Source organism: Ovis canadensis, chromosome 23, assembly GCF_042477335.2.
Source record: "Ovis canadensis isolate MfBH-ARS-UI-01 breed Bighorn chromosome 23, ARS-UI_OviCan_v2, whole genome shotgun sequence".
NCBI lineage: Eukaryota > Metazoa > Chordata > Mammalia > Artiodactyla > Bovidae > Ovis > Ovis canadensis.
Window position 1 is genome coordinate 47,104,397 of NC_091267.1, and position 17,349 is coordinate 47,121,745.

The following is a 17,349-nucleotide window of genomic DNA, read 5'->3' on the forward strand; positions in this document are numbered from 1 at the left end:
AAAACACAGTTAGGTTTTAGGCCCATATGATTATAATGAGGTTTTTTGGTTTACTTACAATATATGTTTTAATGACAGGTTAGGAAGTGATTCAGGGTGCAGAACAAGCCGTTGTCCTAGGCGACTGCCTCACACATGGCAGGCGCCTTTCGTCCCTGGCCCCACATGTTAAATGTCAGTAGTGTTCCCCATTCAGATCATTATGACAACTAGACATGCCCCTCCCATTTCTAAAACCCTTAGGATGGTAACCTTGAGTGGGCACACTGCTCATCTGTAGCCACCCTCAGAACCACCAAGTGGAAGGCAAGGCTTGGTGGAAGAGCAATGGAGTCCCAGGGCATGCATAGTCCCGCTGAAGAATCCTGCAATTGGGTCTGGACTGAGCAGTTTGGAATTGAAGAACCTTGATTTTCCTAGAAACGAAGACTCAGAAAACACATAGGCATTGAATATCTAAGTTCCTCATCAGGGGTGCCAGCGTGGCACTGTGGCTCTCCAATTGATGGCGGAACTGCAGGAGGTTTTGGCCTCTGGCATCACTCTCCCCTGCCCCCTCCACCCCTATCAGTGAGGTGGCACCTTCTCCAAGGGCCAGTGGGCCATGTGGTACTTGGTTGATCTGCTCAGGTTGGGGCATGTCAAGCAGTCCATGGCTGCTCACCTTTCTGTAAAACTCACCCTCCAAGTCTCAATATATCTTAAGGGTGAGGAGTTAAACACAGCAGTCTGTTCACCATAGCCAAAAGGTAGAGGCAAACCGAGTGTCCTGCCATGGATGAATGGGCCCCAAAATGTGGTCCATACATACAGTGGAATATTAGTCAGTCTTAGGAAGGAAGGAGACTCTGGCACATGCTACAACGTGTGAATGAAACTTGAAGACATCATGCTAAGTGAAACAAGCCAGTCACAAAAAGACAGATACTGTTGGATTCCGGTCTCCAGAGCAGTCAAATTCAGAGAGACAGGAATTGGAATGGTGGTTGCCAGAGGCTGGGGAGAAGGGAATGGGGAGTTATTGTTGAATGGGGACAGAGTTTCAGTTTTGCAAGATAAAGAGAATGCTAGAGATGGACAGCGGCCAGGACTGCACCACACCGTGAAAGGTACTTAATGCCGTTTACTGCACTCTATTGTACTTAGTGCCACTTAAGAATGGCTAAGATGTTAGATTTCATGTCAAGTGTACTTTAGCACAAAAAGAAATTCAAAAACAGAATGAAGGCACTGATGGAAAGACTGGGAAGCAAGTATGAACTCTGCTATTGACCAGGTTGTTGTAGATCTTGACCAGGTTAACGTCTCTGGGTCTTAGTCTCCATATCTGTGAAACAGGGATACCAATGTACTCTTCTTGGGGTGGGAGTGCATTGCCAGATTCACCCAGGATCATGTGTGTGTAAGCCACGGGGCACGCTGTCTACACTCGGGAAACATGGTTGTTATTATGCATGTACTTTTCACTTACTGCTCCTGAAAGCAATCTTTTCCCCTCAGACACTCCCATAGAAGCATTTGGAGTATCCAGCCCAACAGCAAGGTTAGATGGACATTAACAAAGAAGAAGGACTGGAGGCCCAGGGAAGTGTGAGTATAAGCTGACTGGGTCTTCCTGCCTGGGGATCGGCATCCTTCTCACCCATAGTGAACCATCCTCAGAAGTGTTTTAGGCATCTTCATTGTATCTAGAGAAAGCCCTTCTTAACCAAACCCCCCTCCCAGAAGGACATATCTCCTTAAGTATAAAACCTTCACTATTCCCATTTAGACTCTCAAGGAGAATTGATAATTGTTGTTGACAGCAGCAAGTGTTCATTTTCTTTTGTTTTGGTTAAACAATAATTCGATTGGAAAAATGCTTCCTGGTGCAGTAATTAATGATCAGCTGGAGCTGATAACACCAGAGGTAAAAGCAAAGGCACTTAACCCAGCTAGTCATTAGCTACCAGGGAAAATGTTAGAACTGGAGGGTAATCTGTGCTGGTACAAACTCTAAGATTAGCAGGAAGAAAGAGGGGGGAAAAACCCCAAACCCTAAGCAATTTCTTTTTGTGAAATGAAAAGTTTAAAAATGGAGCGTTTTGTTGCCATAGACACCATTCCTGGCTCTGGGCTGTCCTCCACGCCTGAATCCAGCCACACAGCAATTAGACACAGTTTTCAGCAGGGCAGCAGAGCCTCCCAAGTACCTATAATGAATATCTGCAGCTCCAGGCTTCTGCGGAAATCCTCAAGCCTTCACTTGTCACCCTAATTTCCTTGGGAAGTGTTTCTAATTACACATTTCTTGCTGACTGCTCCAGGTCAAGTCTTCTTGTGTACAATATACGAATTACATAAAACCTCAAAACGGTGAGGGGGACCCTGGAGTGGTCCAAAGTGCTCTGTAGTTGTTTTTTAACTTAGTAGTTAAGCATTACTGGGTTTAACAGGGCATCATTTGCATGAGCAAAAATAACGTTTAAGGAACAGCACGTGCCTTGTTCTTTATAAATCTCTGTAGAGGTCAGACCCATTTCAGCAAGACATTTATATAGTAACAGAATCTCCATCACCAACACATGGTCTGTTTCTTTTAAGCGCTATAGCAGGGTCCGTGTGAAGAGGAACTTCATTCTTTTGTATTATCTCCTGGGACCTGCCACTTAGGGGATTCCTGGCAGTTTAGTTTCCTGGAGGTGGACTCTTAGTTTTGGTAATTCTCCAATATGTCAATCTCTGCCCACTATTCTCAGAGAAAATTGAAGTCAAATTGAATCTCAATCCAGATGCTACTGTATGGATGGTAAATTTTCTTTGGATTTGAATAAATTGGAGGATATTCTAGCTCTTGAAGAAGAGGCAAAAATAGGTTTTCTAAAAGGGTGGGTTTGTTTGGACTTGGTGTTCCCCTCCTTACAGGGGAGCTCTAAGTTCCACTAGCCTCTCTAACTTGCCTTGTGTCATGAAAGATTAAGAGTACTGAGTCAATGCTCACAGGTAGGGACCCTCTGATCACCTTGGTGGGGCTGAGGAGCTGGGCTCAGCAGAGGCCCCAGGCAGTGTCCATTTGGGGAGGGCTGGTCCTGGCCCTGGCTTGCAACTGATGCTGATGCAAGAACATGCTCTGACCCTGGTCCCTAAGGAATCTCAGCAGAAAGTGGCAGCTGCTGCAAGATACAGCATTTGCTCCAGGCTTGCTTCTGCCCACTGGCTCCTCCTCCCAATCTCTAAATGTTGACACCTAGGGCTCAATCCAGGACCTCTTTTCTCTGCCTATACTCAATTCCTAAGTGACCTCATCCAGTGAAAGGCCCTAAATTAATACTGTCTGTAGAAGATTGTGTTTTCCAGAGTTGGCCCCAACAGTGATGTCTCCACCCTCTATGCTCATCTACAATGTGGTCTTCACGCTCTTTCCATGGAGAGAAGGGATCTATATCGACCGCCCTCTCATCCCACCTTGAATCCTGGCAGGCTCTAACTCTCTGGTAGCCCAGAGAATGAGGTGGGAATGATTTCCGAGGCTAAGTTAGGAAATACCTTGTTTACTGATAGTCTCACCTTTTGAAGCCCTGAGCTGCCATGTAAGTAGTCCAACTACCCCAACAATGCCATGGTATAAGGAGCTCAAGCCACATGGAGAAACCACATTAAGTGTTCCAGTTGACAGTCTCTGCTGAGGTCCCAGTGATTAGCCAGAGTCAACTGTCAGATTTATAAATGAGGACATTTCCAGGTGGTTCCAGCCCCAGCCACCATGTTGCTCCCAACCCTTGAGTCTTCCAAGCTCAGACCCCAAAATGGTAAAGTAGGAACTAAACTTTCCTGCTATATGCTGCCTCTGAATTTCTAACCCCAAAATTGATGGGTAGATGAAATAGATTTTTAAGCTATGTTTTGGGGTCATTTCTTTAAAAAAAAAAAAATTCATTTATTTGGCTGCACTGGGTCTTAGTTGCAACATGCAGGGTCTAGTTCTCTGAGCAGAGATTGAACCTGTGCCCCCTGCAGTGTAAGCATGGTGTCCTAACCACTGGAACTCTTTAAAATCTTACTTCTCGTTAATCCCTCAAGTATATTTATATATATTCTTGAGAATATATGGATTTGCCCAACTCTCTCTATATATACATGGAGTCCAGTGACTATAAATTTCTCAAGAACAGGAATTTTTCTTTGATTCATCTCTGTTGCTTTTCTGCCCTGGTCTTTGCACTATTCATGTGTGGTGTCTATTATACCGTGTGTGCTGGTGGAATTCATGAAGAAGCAATTGTGTCCCCTGTGTGTTTTACCTATATTTAATAACCCTGGGATGCAGTTGCTCAATTAATACATGTGCTTAGTGAATGGATCATGATCTACTAACTGCAGGACATGTAAGGGGGAAGTAAGCATAAGAGCTGGTCTTGGCCTTCAGTTACTGTTTATACCTTGCCCAACAATGAAAGAGCTATCACAAGGCAGTATGTGATTATGATTTGTTGACAAAAGTTTGTGGGATGTAGAGAAAGCTTTTCTAAGTCTATATAACCAAAGTCATAAAATATAAAGGAGAAGACTGTTTGTACTGCATAAAAATGAAACACTTCTGCACATTAAAAAAATCATAAATATGCTTTTAAGGCAAATGGAAAGCCAGTAAAAACTTGTCAATATATTAGCAGGGATATAAAATATTTTTAATATTTCAAGAGATATTCTATGTCAAAAAAAAAAGATGGATAGTTTTCAGTTAGGGAAACAATATAACCACTCGAAACAAACAAAAAATGTAAATAGTGAACAAAAGGGAAAAAACCTTCAACCTCATTAGCAATCATAGAAATTCATAGTAAAACCACACTAAAATAACATGTTTCTTTTATCAAATTGGCAAAGTATTTTCCTTAAGATAATCTGCAATGTTTGGCAAGATTAGGAAGGCTGAAAATTGATGTTTAAAGTTGCATGTCAGAAACCTTTCAAATGGGCATGCATTTGAACATCCAGCATTTTAACATCCCCAAATTTATGCCTAAGAATTTATTGCTGAAGTTTGCCAAGATCTGTATACAAGATACTTCATGAAGTACTGATCTTAATAGCAGAAAATTGGGATTAATGTCCAGCCGCTGGGATTTAATTGGTTAACTAAATCATAACACCACTCTGTAATATAACATTATATAATCATCTCAAGTGCTGATCTGAAATAATATTTAGTGAAGTGGGAACATATTCATGTTATACAGTTAAAGATTCAATGTGTCGAGCAAATGTAGAGTCATGTTCTTTTTCATCATGTATATATTTCCATCATCAAAAAGATGCATAGAAGAAGCCTAGAAAGATTTACACCAAAATTTTTAGGATTCTGTGATTTTATTTTTTCTTACCTTTTTTTGCGTTTTAAAGTTTCCTACACTAATGCTCTTTTATATTCAGGAAAAACAAAATACCATTATTTCTTTTAAGCTGTATAGAAGTTTGCCCCTGCAGGGAAGGTGGAAATGCCAGTTCTGATTGCTTCCTTTGAAAATCTCTCAAGGCGCCATGGGCACACATTTATAAGAGCCCATTCTGTCCTGAGGATAGAGTGGGTGTGGGAGGAATTGGGGTGAATGTTTTTTGCTTGCAGCTCAACCTGTAGCAAATCTTTAGGACTGTGGGAATAGGTGCTTTGCGTTCTGTAGAGCTGACGAGTGTATGTCAGGCTTCTTTGTCTGTCTCTGTCTTGTGAAAAGATCTGTGAACGGAGGGCTTCATTAGTCTATATGTACCTCCAACCCCATCAGGAGCTTTTCAGTTTCATGGGCAAGTGATTTGCTTTTTTTTTTTTTTTTTTTGGCTCCTGATGGAAATAAAGAATTGATACAATTAGTTGTGTGTACTGCACTTGAGGGTGGAGCTGCAGTGAATTCCAACATTCCGCAGCAAAGTAAAAATGAGATGGGTGTGAGAAGTGAGACAGTCACGGGGAAGCAAAGTTGACTGGTTTTCTCCTTCATTTGGCCTTTAGTTTTACAAGGATACCCAAAAATTATACAAAGAAGTCTGATGGGAATAGTCTCTAAAACTAAAAAGTAACATCACCAGTGGTTCAGCCTTCATGAATTCCTCTGACCGTGTTTCCAAATGTAAATCCCTATATATAAAAACCTATATAAAACCTCCCTGTATAAGACCATCCCTTTTCACTTTGGGGACCACTAAAACAAGTGACTATTATAGGACAGAAAAAAGGAAAAGTTTTAAAAAATTTGTGTGTTTAGATGCTCACATCAAATGTGATCAGTTCACAACGCAGAATACCACCTGTGTATAGGTACAAACAAAAGCATTTCCTTTGCTCCAAGGGATCTTTTCTCCATTTTATTATTGCTAGTATAAAAGATCCCTGGATTGGGAAGATCCCCTGGAGGAGGAAATGGCAACCCGCTCCAGTATTCTTGTCTGCAAAATTCCATGAACAGAGGAGCAGTCCATGGGGCCACAAAGAATCGGACACAACCAAGCGACTGAGCACACTATAAAAGTTCAGGGAATGTCTTAAAATGCGTGAGTGGCTTTGCTGACATTTTATGAGATTTCTTTTGGATTCAGGAAGCTTCAAATGACTCTGTACAGATGTTTCTAGAAGGTTTATGGCTCTTCTTCGAAGTTTCCAGAGAGTGGTCAGCCCCACATCACACCTCATGGGACCCAAGGCCCATGACAATGAAAATCAAAGGAGGCTTTCTCTCAACCTTCTTTGGACTTGAAAACTGGAAACACCACAAAAGACAATAAATTCAGTGACAAATCAGACTGGTGTCTTCCCTGTGCCAGCAACCACACCCACAAACTCTCATGGTGTGGTGTGTTAGAGCCTTTGACCTGCTGGAGTTTATAGTTGGGGGTGAGGATGGAGCCAGAGAGGGGACATTCGTTTTAATAGGCTTCTGGCTATTTCCATTCTTATTTTATTCTTGGGTGAGCAGAAGGAAATGGTTTTCAACAACCTCTGTGATAAAACTATTTGCTTATTCAACTCAGCTCTAAAAATGCTAAAGGACAATTTAATGGTCACACAAAGTCCCCCGACTACCTCTCTCTAAATATAGTTCGCATATAAGAGGCAGGAATCTCTCTCCTGCTTTCCTCTACACTCTCCCCAAGTTCCCCCCAGCCTTGCCTACCTTGGCTCTTTTTTTCTCTCTCCTTTTCCTCATCCTTTTCCAATGGATTTTTCCTTCTCTCTGCTCTTCCGCTATAAATCAAATCAACCTACCTTGGCCTTTCTCAATTTCCTCCTTTAGTCTAACACCACACACAAAGCCCAGCATCTACCAGGAAAGATAAAATTCTCTTACTGGGTGTTGTAACTCCAAGTATTAGATATGGTTAATTCACCCAACAGATGAGAAACCTGGAGATAGAGAGGGAAGATAACTTAGCCAAATTCACACAGCTCACAAGCAGCAGAACCAGTCTTCAAAATTCCTCATTCCAAGGACTGCCTGGTGGTCCAGTGGCTGAGACTCTGTGTTCCCAATGCAGGGGGCTGAGTTCAATCCCTAGTCTGGGAACTAGATTCCACATGTGGCGACTAAGAGTTCACATGTCACAACAAATGATCCTGCTTGCCACAACCAAGACGCAGTGCAAGAAAATTTCAATTCAGTTCAGTTCGGTCACTCAGTCATAGCCAATTCTTTGTGACCCCATGGACTGCAGCACACCAGTCTTCCCTATCTATCACCAACTCCCGGAACTTGATCAAACTCATGTCCATAGAATCAATGATGCCATCTAACCATCTCATCCTCTGTCACCCTCTTCTCCTCCTGCCTTCAATCTTTCCCAGCATCAGGGTCTTTTCAAATGAGTTAGTTCTTCGCATAAGGTGGCCTAAGTATTGGAGCTTCAGCTTCAGCATCAGTCCTTCCAATGAATATTCAGGACTGATTTCCTTTAGGATGGACTGGTTGGATCTCCTTGCAGTCCAAGGGATTCTCAAGAGTCTTCTCCAACACCACAGTTCAAAAGCATCAATTCTTCAGGGCTCAGCCTTCTTTATAGTCCAACTCTCACATCCATACATGACTACTGGAAAAACCATAGCTTTGACTAGACAGACCTTTGTTGGCAAAGTAATCTCTGCTTTTTAATATGCTGTCTAGCTTGGTCATAGCTTTTCTTCCAAGGAGCAAGTGTCTTTTAATTTCATGGCTGCAGTCACCATCTGCAGTGATTTTGGAGTCCAAGAACATAAAGTCTATCCCTGTTTCCATTGTTTCCCCATTTATTTGCCATGAAGTGATGGGACCAGATGCCATGATCTTACTTTTTGAATGTTGAGTTTTAAGCCAGCTTTTTCACTCTCCTCTTTCACTTTCGTCATAAGGCTCTTTAGTTCTTCACTTTCTGCCATAAGGGTGGAGTCATCTGCATATGAGGTTATTGATATTTCTCCTGGCAATCTTGATTCCAGCTTGTGCTTCATCCAGCCTGGCATTTCGCATGATATACTCTGTATAGAAGTTAAGTCAGCAGGGTGGCAATATACAGCCTTGATGTACTCCTTTCCTAATTTGGAACCAGACTGTTGTTCCATGTCCAGTTCTAACTGTTGCTTCTTGACCTGCATACAGATTTCTCAGGAGGCAGGTCAGGTGGTCTGGTATTCCCATCTCTTAAAGAATTTTCCACAGTTTGCTGTGATCTACATAGTCAAAGGCTTTGGCATAGTCAATAAAGCAGAAGTAGATGTTTTTCTGGAACTAGATGTTTTTGCTTTTTCCATGATCCAGCGGATGTTGGCAATTTGATCTCTGGTTCCTCTGCCTTTTCTAAATCCAACTTGAACATCTGGAAGTTCATGGTTCACATACTTTTGAAGCCTGGCTTGGAGAATTTTGAGCATTATTTTGCTAGTGTGTGAGATGAGTGCAGTTGTGCAGTAGTTTGAACATTCTTTGGCATTGCCCTTCTTTGGGACTGGAATGAAAACTGATCTTTCCCTGTTCTGTGGCTACTGCTGAGTTTTCCAAATTTGCTGGCATATTGAGTGCAGCACTTTCATAGCATCATCTTTTAGGACTTGAAATAGCTCAACTGGAATTTTACCACCTCTACTATCTTTGTTTTCAGTGATGTTTCCTAAGACCCACTTGACTTCACATTCCAGGATGTCTGGCTCTAGGTGAGTGATCACACCATCATGATTATCTGAGTTATGAAGATCTTTTTTGTATAGTTCTTCTGTGTATTCTTGACACCTCTTCTTAATATCTTCTGCTTCTCTTAGGTCCACACCATTTCTGTTCTTTATTGTGCCCGTCTTTGCATGAAATATTCCCTTGGTATCTGTAATTTTCTTGAAGAGATCTCTAGTCTTTCCCATTCTATTGTTTTTCTCTATTTCTTTGCATTGATCACTGATGAAGGTTTTCTTATCTCTCCTTGCTAGTCTTTGGAACTCTGCATTCAAATGGGTATATCTTTCCTTTTCTCCTTTGCCTTTAGCTTCTCTTCTCATAGAAAAACTATGACCCGGTGCAAATTTTTTTAAAAAAATTCCTCATTCCAATGCTTGGACTGTTTCCAAGGTGCAAGGGGAGGCCTTCAGGGAGGGCTCTAGGGGGTGGGGGTGGTGAGGGACAGAACTAAGTCATATTTATCGACAGCCACATCCTCTCAGCTTTGCCAGGCGGCTTCTGCGCTCTGGACAGGAAACAGCTCTCTCCCAGGAAGCTCCCTGTGGTGTTTGTCTCAGGCAACACAGACACTGTGGAAAAAAGCATTTTTTTTGTTCTCAGAGGTCTGTATCTGCCTAGTTCCAGGGGGACACTCACACTGTTTTCCCATGAATGGTGCCCCCTAGAGTTGTGTGAGGGCTCATCCTTGTCTCCACAGTCACTTTATTTCTCATGGTGCTTTTTTGGGAGATCTTTAGTGGAGGACTATGAATTGCTCTTGGAATGTTTTCAGCCCTGCTGAGTTTCAAAGCCCACATCTGTTCCGGGGTCTTTATGTTTTACATTTTTGTTAATTTTTGGCTGCACTTTGTAGCATGCGGGATCTTTGTTCACCAACCAGGGATTGAACCTGTGCCTCCTGCAGTGGAATCTCAGAGTCTTGACCACTGGACTGCCAGAGAAGTCCCACGTTCTGGGGTCTTTTGCTTCTGGATCTTCCCAGTTCTCTCTGACAATTTGGGCGGGGACCAATAACCTAAGCTTAAAACTCACATTATCTTAAGAACCTAGAGGCAACCCCCCATGTAGCAGGAAGTATTTCAAAGGCTCTGAGAAAAACAAATCCCAAAGTGTATGTGTGAATATATGACCAGATTGTCTAGAGATTACTGTTGTATAAAATTCAGAAATGACCACTTTCAGGTGAGAATCTGCGAGTAATTTTGGTGAATGTTGGGAATGGGGCTGGGAAGAGCAGGAAGGGAGGAGACTTTAAAGTATCTATAGAAATAATTTGAGGGAGGGGGCATCTTCTCTCCTTTTGTCCCTCTTAGGTAGGTCTCCTGACTTTGCTGAGCCCGTGAGAGTCTAAACGCCACTTTCCTGGGGCTGAAGGGCCATAGGAGTTTTCTGGTTGAACAGCTTGGGAGCTGGTGACCAATGGGAAGACCAGTGTCAGTGAAAAAAGCGGTCTTGATCTGTAGATGAAGGTGGCTTTAAATGAGCAAAACTCCCTGTACTTGGGATTTAATAAGCCTGGGCATCCTGACCATTTTCAGTACCCATTTTTGATCTGCTTTTAACAAGATGACCGATCAAGAGACAACTGACTCACAAGAGCCAGAAGGGAAGGGAAGCTGAAGGAGGTTTCTAGAAACCATTTCTCAGCGCCAACTTTTGTCTGCCAGCCAGCTTTCCAAGTGAGATTAGAAGTATTGAAGCAAGAAGAAGGGAATTATGGGCTTTGTTCCTGTGTGAGTGTGTGAGTGTGTGTGAGTCGCTTCAGTCATGTCCAACTCTGCGACCCCATGGACTGTAGCACACCAGGCTCCTCTGTCCATGGGATTCTTCAGGCAAGAATTATTGAGTACATTGCCATGCACTCCTCCAGGGGATCTTGACCCAGGGGTCAAACGCAGGTCTCTTATGTCTCTTACCTGGCAGGCGGGTTCTTGACCAGTAGAACCACCTAGGAAGCCCTATAAACCTCTGGGGTCTGCACTAATTCAGTGTGGTTACTGTCAGAACTGAATGGAATGGAATTGTAGGACACCCAGTTGATGCGAGAAGAGCTGGAAAATTGGTTGGTGCAGAGTTAAGTGAAAAAACCTCATTTAGTGTAGATTTGGTATGAATGGAAACTGTACACCTCATTACAAGTATTCTTTTTTTGGCAATTATCATATGATATTCTTACATGTGGAATCTAAAAAACAGGCTACAAATGAACTTACCTAAAAAACAGAAATAGAGTTACAGAAGTAAAAAATAAACTTATGGTTAACAGGGGTAAGAGGGGGAGGAATAAATTGGGAGATTGGGATTGACATATACATAGCACTGTATATAAAATAGATAACTGATAAAGACCTAGTGTGTAGCCCAGGGATCTCTACTCAGTACTCAGTAATGGCCTATAGGGGAAAGAATCTTAAAAAGAGAGACTATATGTATATGTATAACAGATTCACTTTGCTATCCACCTGAAACTAACACAACATTGTAAATCAACTGCATTCCAGTAACAATTAAAAAAAAAGGTTTAACAGGAGTCCTGTTTTGAGGACTGAAAATTCTGGAACCTTGAAGCAATAAGCACTGCGGTTTTGAATAAAGCAGTTGGGGACAATTATTAGCCTTTTGGCTCTTTCTGTTCTTTCACTCTTGGACAGATAAAGGAAGATGGTTTTAAACAGCCGGTTTGATAAGGCTGTCAAGTTTGTTTGAGGTTTAAGGGGAGTGGTTTTATTATTACTTTTTTTTAAGATAAAATAACTGTTAACCCCTACACCATGTTGTGGGGGTCATGCTGGCGATGTTGTCCTGGCTTGGTCAACAGTGGGAGACACTCTGCAGCCTGGGATCCAGAAGTGACCTGCTGGCTACGTTGATGCTGCTGGACAAACAGCTGGGCTGTAGACCACAGGCTTGAAAAATGTTTTCCCAGCCGGGCCAAGGGAGGCTACGCACTGCTGTGGTTTGTTCATCTGTTTTCTTCATCCTGTGCAGAAAAGCCAAGTCCAGCAGAGGCTGTTTCACAAGTCCATAATATGTACCTAACATTCAAAGTTCTTCACATACCTTTATGCCATATAAAAATAACATTCTATTTGTAATTTATGTTTCTTAGAATTAAGTATGTTCACTATGCAAAGATGAGTTCATAACATATTCTCTAACCATAGCTGAAGAATGTTTAAGAAACCAGAACAAGATTTTAGACAGAAGCACACTTGCTTTCTCAATGAGCAAAACTCCATGTGCTTGGGGTTTGAATGAGCCTGAACTTCATAACTCATTTTAATACTTGTCTTTGATCTATTTTTTGCCTAATGATCAATCAACAGACTTTTGAGTGACTACTTGAAGAAACTTTGATGTAGAAAATGCTAGGCTAGAATCATTACCTCATGTCCTGTTGGGACTCTATGGAAAAGTATTCTTTCTAGTTTCGTGTTCAGGAAAAATCCCTTCATCAATTTGCGTTAGTATTAGCAATTCAGAATCTACTAAAATATGGAACAAAATAAACTTGAAAGAGCTGAGGATGGTCTTTCTAAAAACTCATCAGCACATTAAAGTGATGTGTCCAAGATGTGATCTTCCCAGAAACTGCCTGCAAAACTGTCTTCATAGAAACTGTCTAGTTTCCCTCTCCCAGAGTGTTGTCTTTTTTTTTCTCTCTCAATGGTAGTACACAAACAGCATCAACTGCTTTGAGCTGCCAGTTGTTTTTCCCAAGGAAAACATGCGGTTGTTATCAAGTATCTATGTTGTGCAATGTTTATAGCTTTTCCAAGTCTCTTCATTAAGAGAAATGTGCTCCAGGGCTTCCCTGATGGCTCAGTGGTAAAGAATCCTCCTGCCAATGCAGGAGACACAGGTTCGATCCCAGATCTGGGAAGATTCCACATGCTGCAGAGCAACTAAGCCTGTGTGCCCCAGCTATGGAGCCTGTGCTCCAGAGCCCGGGAGTGGCAACTCCTGAACCCATGTGCGACAGCTGCTGAAGCCTAGGCGCCCCGGAGCCTGTGCTCCTCAACAAGAGAAGCCACTGCAGGGAGCAGCCCACGCACCGCAACTAGAGAGGAGCCCCCACTCACTGCAACTAGAGAAAAGCCCGTGCAGCAACAAAGGCCCAGCACAGCCAAAATAAGCAAAGAAATAAAGTTACTTAAAAAAAAGAAGAATGTGCTCCAGCAGGCACAACAATAAGAGCTCATCCACACACACACACACACACATACACACATCCTTATCCTTCACAAACTCAGAACATTCATGCCTGTATCAACATGATTTCAGATAAATACCAACCCACGAACCCAAACCTCATGTTGGCAGCACCGGTAAACAAAGAAAAAGCACAGCGTTCAGCTCGCCCTCACCTCATCCGCCTCCACGGGCACTCTATTTTACTGCATTTTTGTTAGGTGGCCAACCCTGTCATAATTTGTGTCTACTTGGGTATTTTACTAGGAAGTACAGTTCTGATTTTTAGAGGAAAAAAATATTCTTTAAATTGCAGCACTGTGAATGGCAGTAACTTATGGCAGAAAAGATGTATGATACGTAGTTTTTTAAAATCATGTTTAGGGACTTCCTGGCTGTCCAGTGGTTAAGAATCTGTACTTCCATTGCAGAGAGCCCAGGTTTGATCACTGCTGGGGGAACTAAGATCCCATAGGCTGCGTGGCAAGGTCAAAAAATAAAAATAAATAAAAAATCATGTTTAGAAGAAACACAGTAATTTGTTTCAGGCTATCATGAGGGTCAGACACGATTGAGCGACTTCACTTTCACTTTTCACTTTCATGCACTGGAGAAGGAAATGGCAACCCACTCCAGTGTTCTTGCCTGGAGAATCCCAGGGATGGGGGAGCCTGGTGGGCCGCTGTCTCTGGGGTCGCACAGAGTCGGACACGACTGAAGCGACTTAGCTGCAGCAGCAGTATTATGAGTATTACAGCCCCAATACATACGTGAATCACATAACAGGGCCTTTTTGGTTACAAATTTGTATCATGACGCATTTAGATTTATTAACTCTTGGTGGAGCTGATGTATCAATGCTTTAAAAAAAAACCGGTAAATTGAACATTTATTAAAGTTCTAAAATACTGTATATAAATTGCACTTTCCATGACTAAAGTCCCCCAACTCCCACTTAAAAACATGCATAGTATTTTCTCCATGTACATGGATTGACTTTTTGTCTGGACTGTAAGCTTCTCTTTTTAAGTGAAGTATAGGTGCTATGCAATATTATATTATATTCTTAAACTAATTATTATATTAGTTTCAGATGTACATCTTAGTGTTTCACCTTTTATGTACCTTATGACTTGATCATCATAATAAGTAGAGTTGACTCATTGGAAAAGACTCTGATGCTGGGAGGGATTGGGGGCAGGAGGAGAAGGGGCGACAGAGGATGAGATGGCTGGATGGCATCACTGACTCGATGGACGTGAGTCTGAGTGAACTCCGGGAGTTGGTGATGGACAGGGAGGCCTGGTGTGCTGCGATTCATGGGGTTGCAAAGAGTCAGACACGGCTGAGCGACTGAACTGAACTGAACTCAATGGTCTGTCACCAGAGAAAGTTATCACAGTGTTATTGACTACATTCTTTATGCTGTACATTATATCCATGTGACTTATAGGTCACATCTTCCTTATCCAGTTGTCTGTCGATGGACACTTAGGCTGTGTTTGTGTCCTGTCTATTGTCGATCGACATAGGCGTTGGTGTGCAAATTAGTGTTTATTCATTCAGCCACCCTATGTCTTTTGATTGGAAGGCTTTAGTCCACTTACAAAGTAATTATTATTAGGGATGTTATGCATTGCCACTTTAATTGTTTTCTGATGGTTTTTGTAGTTCTTCTCTGTTCCTTACTTCTCCTCCTGTCCTCTTCCCTTGTGATTTGATGACTTTCTTTACTGTTATGTTTGCATTCCTGTCTCTTTATTATTTGGGTGTATCTGTTATAGATTTTTGGTTTGCAGTTACCATGAGGTTCATATAAGACAGCCTATGTGTTAATGGATAGCAGTCTGCTTCAGGCTGATGGTCACTTAGTTTCGAGCACTTTCTAAAGGCACTACATTTTTACACCCCCTCCCACATTTGTTTTTGACATCATATTTTACACTTTTTTATTTTGTTATCACTTGACTAATCATTTTAATTTGAACATTTTTAATATTTGTTTTCCTTTATTTGGCTGTATCAGGTCTTAGTTGCAGCATACAGACGGTTTAGTTGCCACATATGAGCTCTAGCTCCCTGCCCAGGGATGGAACCCAGGCCCCCTGCATTGGAAGCATGGAGCCTTAGCCACTTGACCACCAGGGAAGTTCCCAATTATTTTAAATGTAGAGAATTTTACTACTTTTGTCTTTTAACGTTCATACTGCCTTACTATGTGTTTGCCTTTACCAGTGAGATTTTTTTTTTCCTTTCAGAATTTTCTTGTGTTGAGTTATGGCCTTTTCTTTTCTGTTTAAAGTTCCTTTAACTTTTCTTGTAAGGCCAGTTTAGTGGTGATGAATTCCTTTGGCTTTTGCTTGTTTGGGGAACTCTCTCTCCTTCAATTCTGAATTATAACCTTGTCAGGTAGAGTTTTCTTGGCTGTGAGTAGTTTCTTTTCAGGACTTTTAATAAATGGTGGCCATCATTTCTGATCTGTAAAGTTTCTGCTGAAAAATCAGCTGATAGCTCATTGAGGGGTTCCCTTGTATGTAGCTAGTTATTTTTCTCTTGCTGCTTTTAAGACTGTCTCTTTAACGTTTGACATTTTAGTTATAATTATTTAATATTAATTACTTAAATAAATATATTTAATAATTATTATAATTTATCTTTGTGTTGAGCTCTTTGAGTTCCTCTTGCTTGGGACTTTCTGTGATTCCTGAATGTGGATGTCTGTTTCCTTCACCAGGTTGGGGAAGATTTTAGCCATTATTTCTTCAAATAGGTTTTCTGGCCCTTTCTGTCCTCCTTTCTGGGACCTGATAATATGAATGTTAGTATACTTGATGCTCTCCCAGAGGTCCCTTAAACTATGTTAACTTTTAAAAATTCTCTTTCTTTTTGCTGATTCCCACTTCGTGTTTTCCAGGTCACTGATGTGTTCTGCATCCTCTAATCTGCTATTGATTCTCTCTAGTGTGTATTTCCAGTCAGTTATTGCATTCTTCAGTTCTGACTGGTTCTTTTTCCTGTTTTCTATTTCTTTGTTGAAATTCTCACTGAGTTCATCCATTTTTCTCCTGGTGAGCATTTTTGTGACTGTTTCTTTGAACTTTTTATCTGGGGAAATTGCCTATCTCTGAATCATATAGTTATTTTTCTGAGATTTTTTTGCCTTTCTTTCATTTGGAAGGTGTTCCTTTATCTCCTCATTTTACTTAAGTCTTTGAGTTTGTTTCCATGTATTAGGTATGTCAGCTACATCTTCAAGTCTTGAAAGAGTGGTCTTATGTAGAAGATGTCTTGTGGGGTCTTGTGTTATCATACTCCCTCATCAGAGCCAGATCTCCAGTGGGCTGTGTGTGTCCCCTTGTTGTGATTGGGCCATGATTGCTGCAGGTGCATTGGTGGGCAGGGTTGGTTCTTAGCCATCTGGCTGAGTGGTCCTGTCACAACTGCTGCCGTTGTGCAGATGTGCAGTCCTGGCCCCCGGTGTTGCAAGGCCTGGCTGCGACTGTTGCAGGAACTCTGGTGTGCAGGACTGCCCCCAGGAGCTGGAGCCACTCCCCGGAGTGGGCCCTGGTGCTGGCCAGGGTGACCTGCTGGGTGGTGCCACTTTGGCTGGGGTAGACTAGTTGGGCAGGGTTGCTTGTCAGAGAAACACCAGGGCAGATGCATGGTGTTAGCCGGTCTGATGAATCATGACAGTCATGGCACCGTCCGGCACCAGGCCAGCTAGGTGGAAGGAGAATTTTTTAAATGGCACCCACCAGCACTTTGGTCTTAGAGAAAGTCCCACCCAATCCCTTCTCCTCCAGCACATGCCCTAAATTAGTCAATGAGTCACCTTCTCATAAGACCCAGGAACTTTCCAAGCTGCTGCCTCTGCCCCTGGACTCACAGCAAGTAAGTCTGTGCCCAAGCCCTTCAAGATCAGAGTCTCAGGGGACTTGCCTGGTGGCTCAGTGGTTATGACTCTGAGCTTTCAATGCAGGGCTCCTGGGTT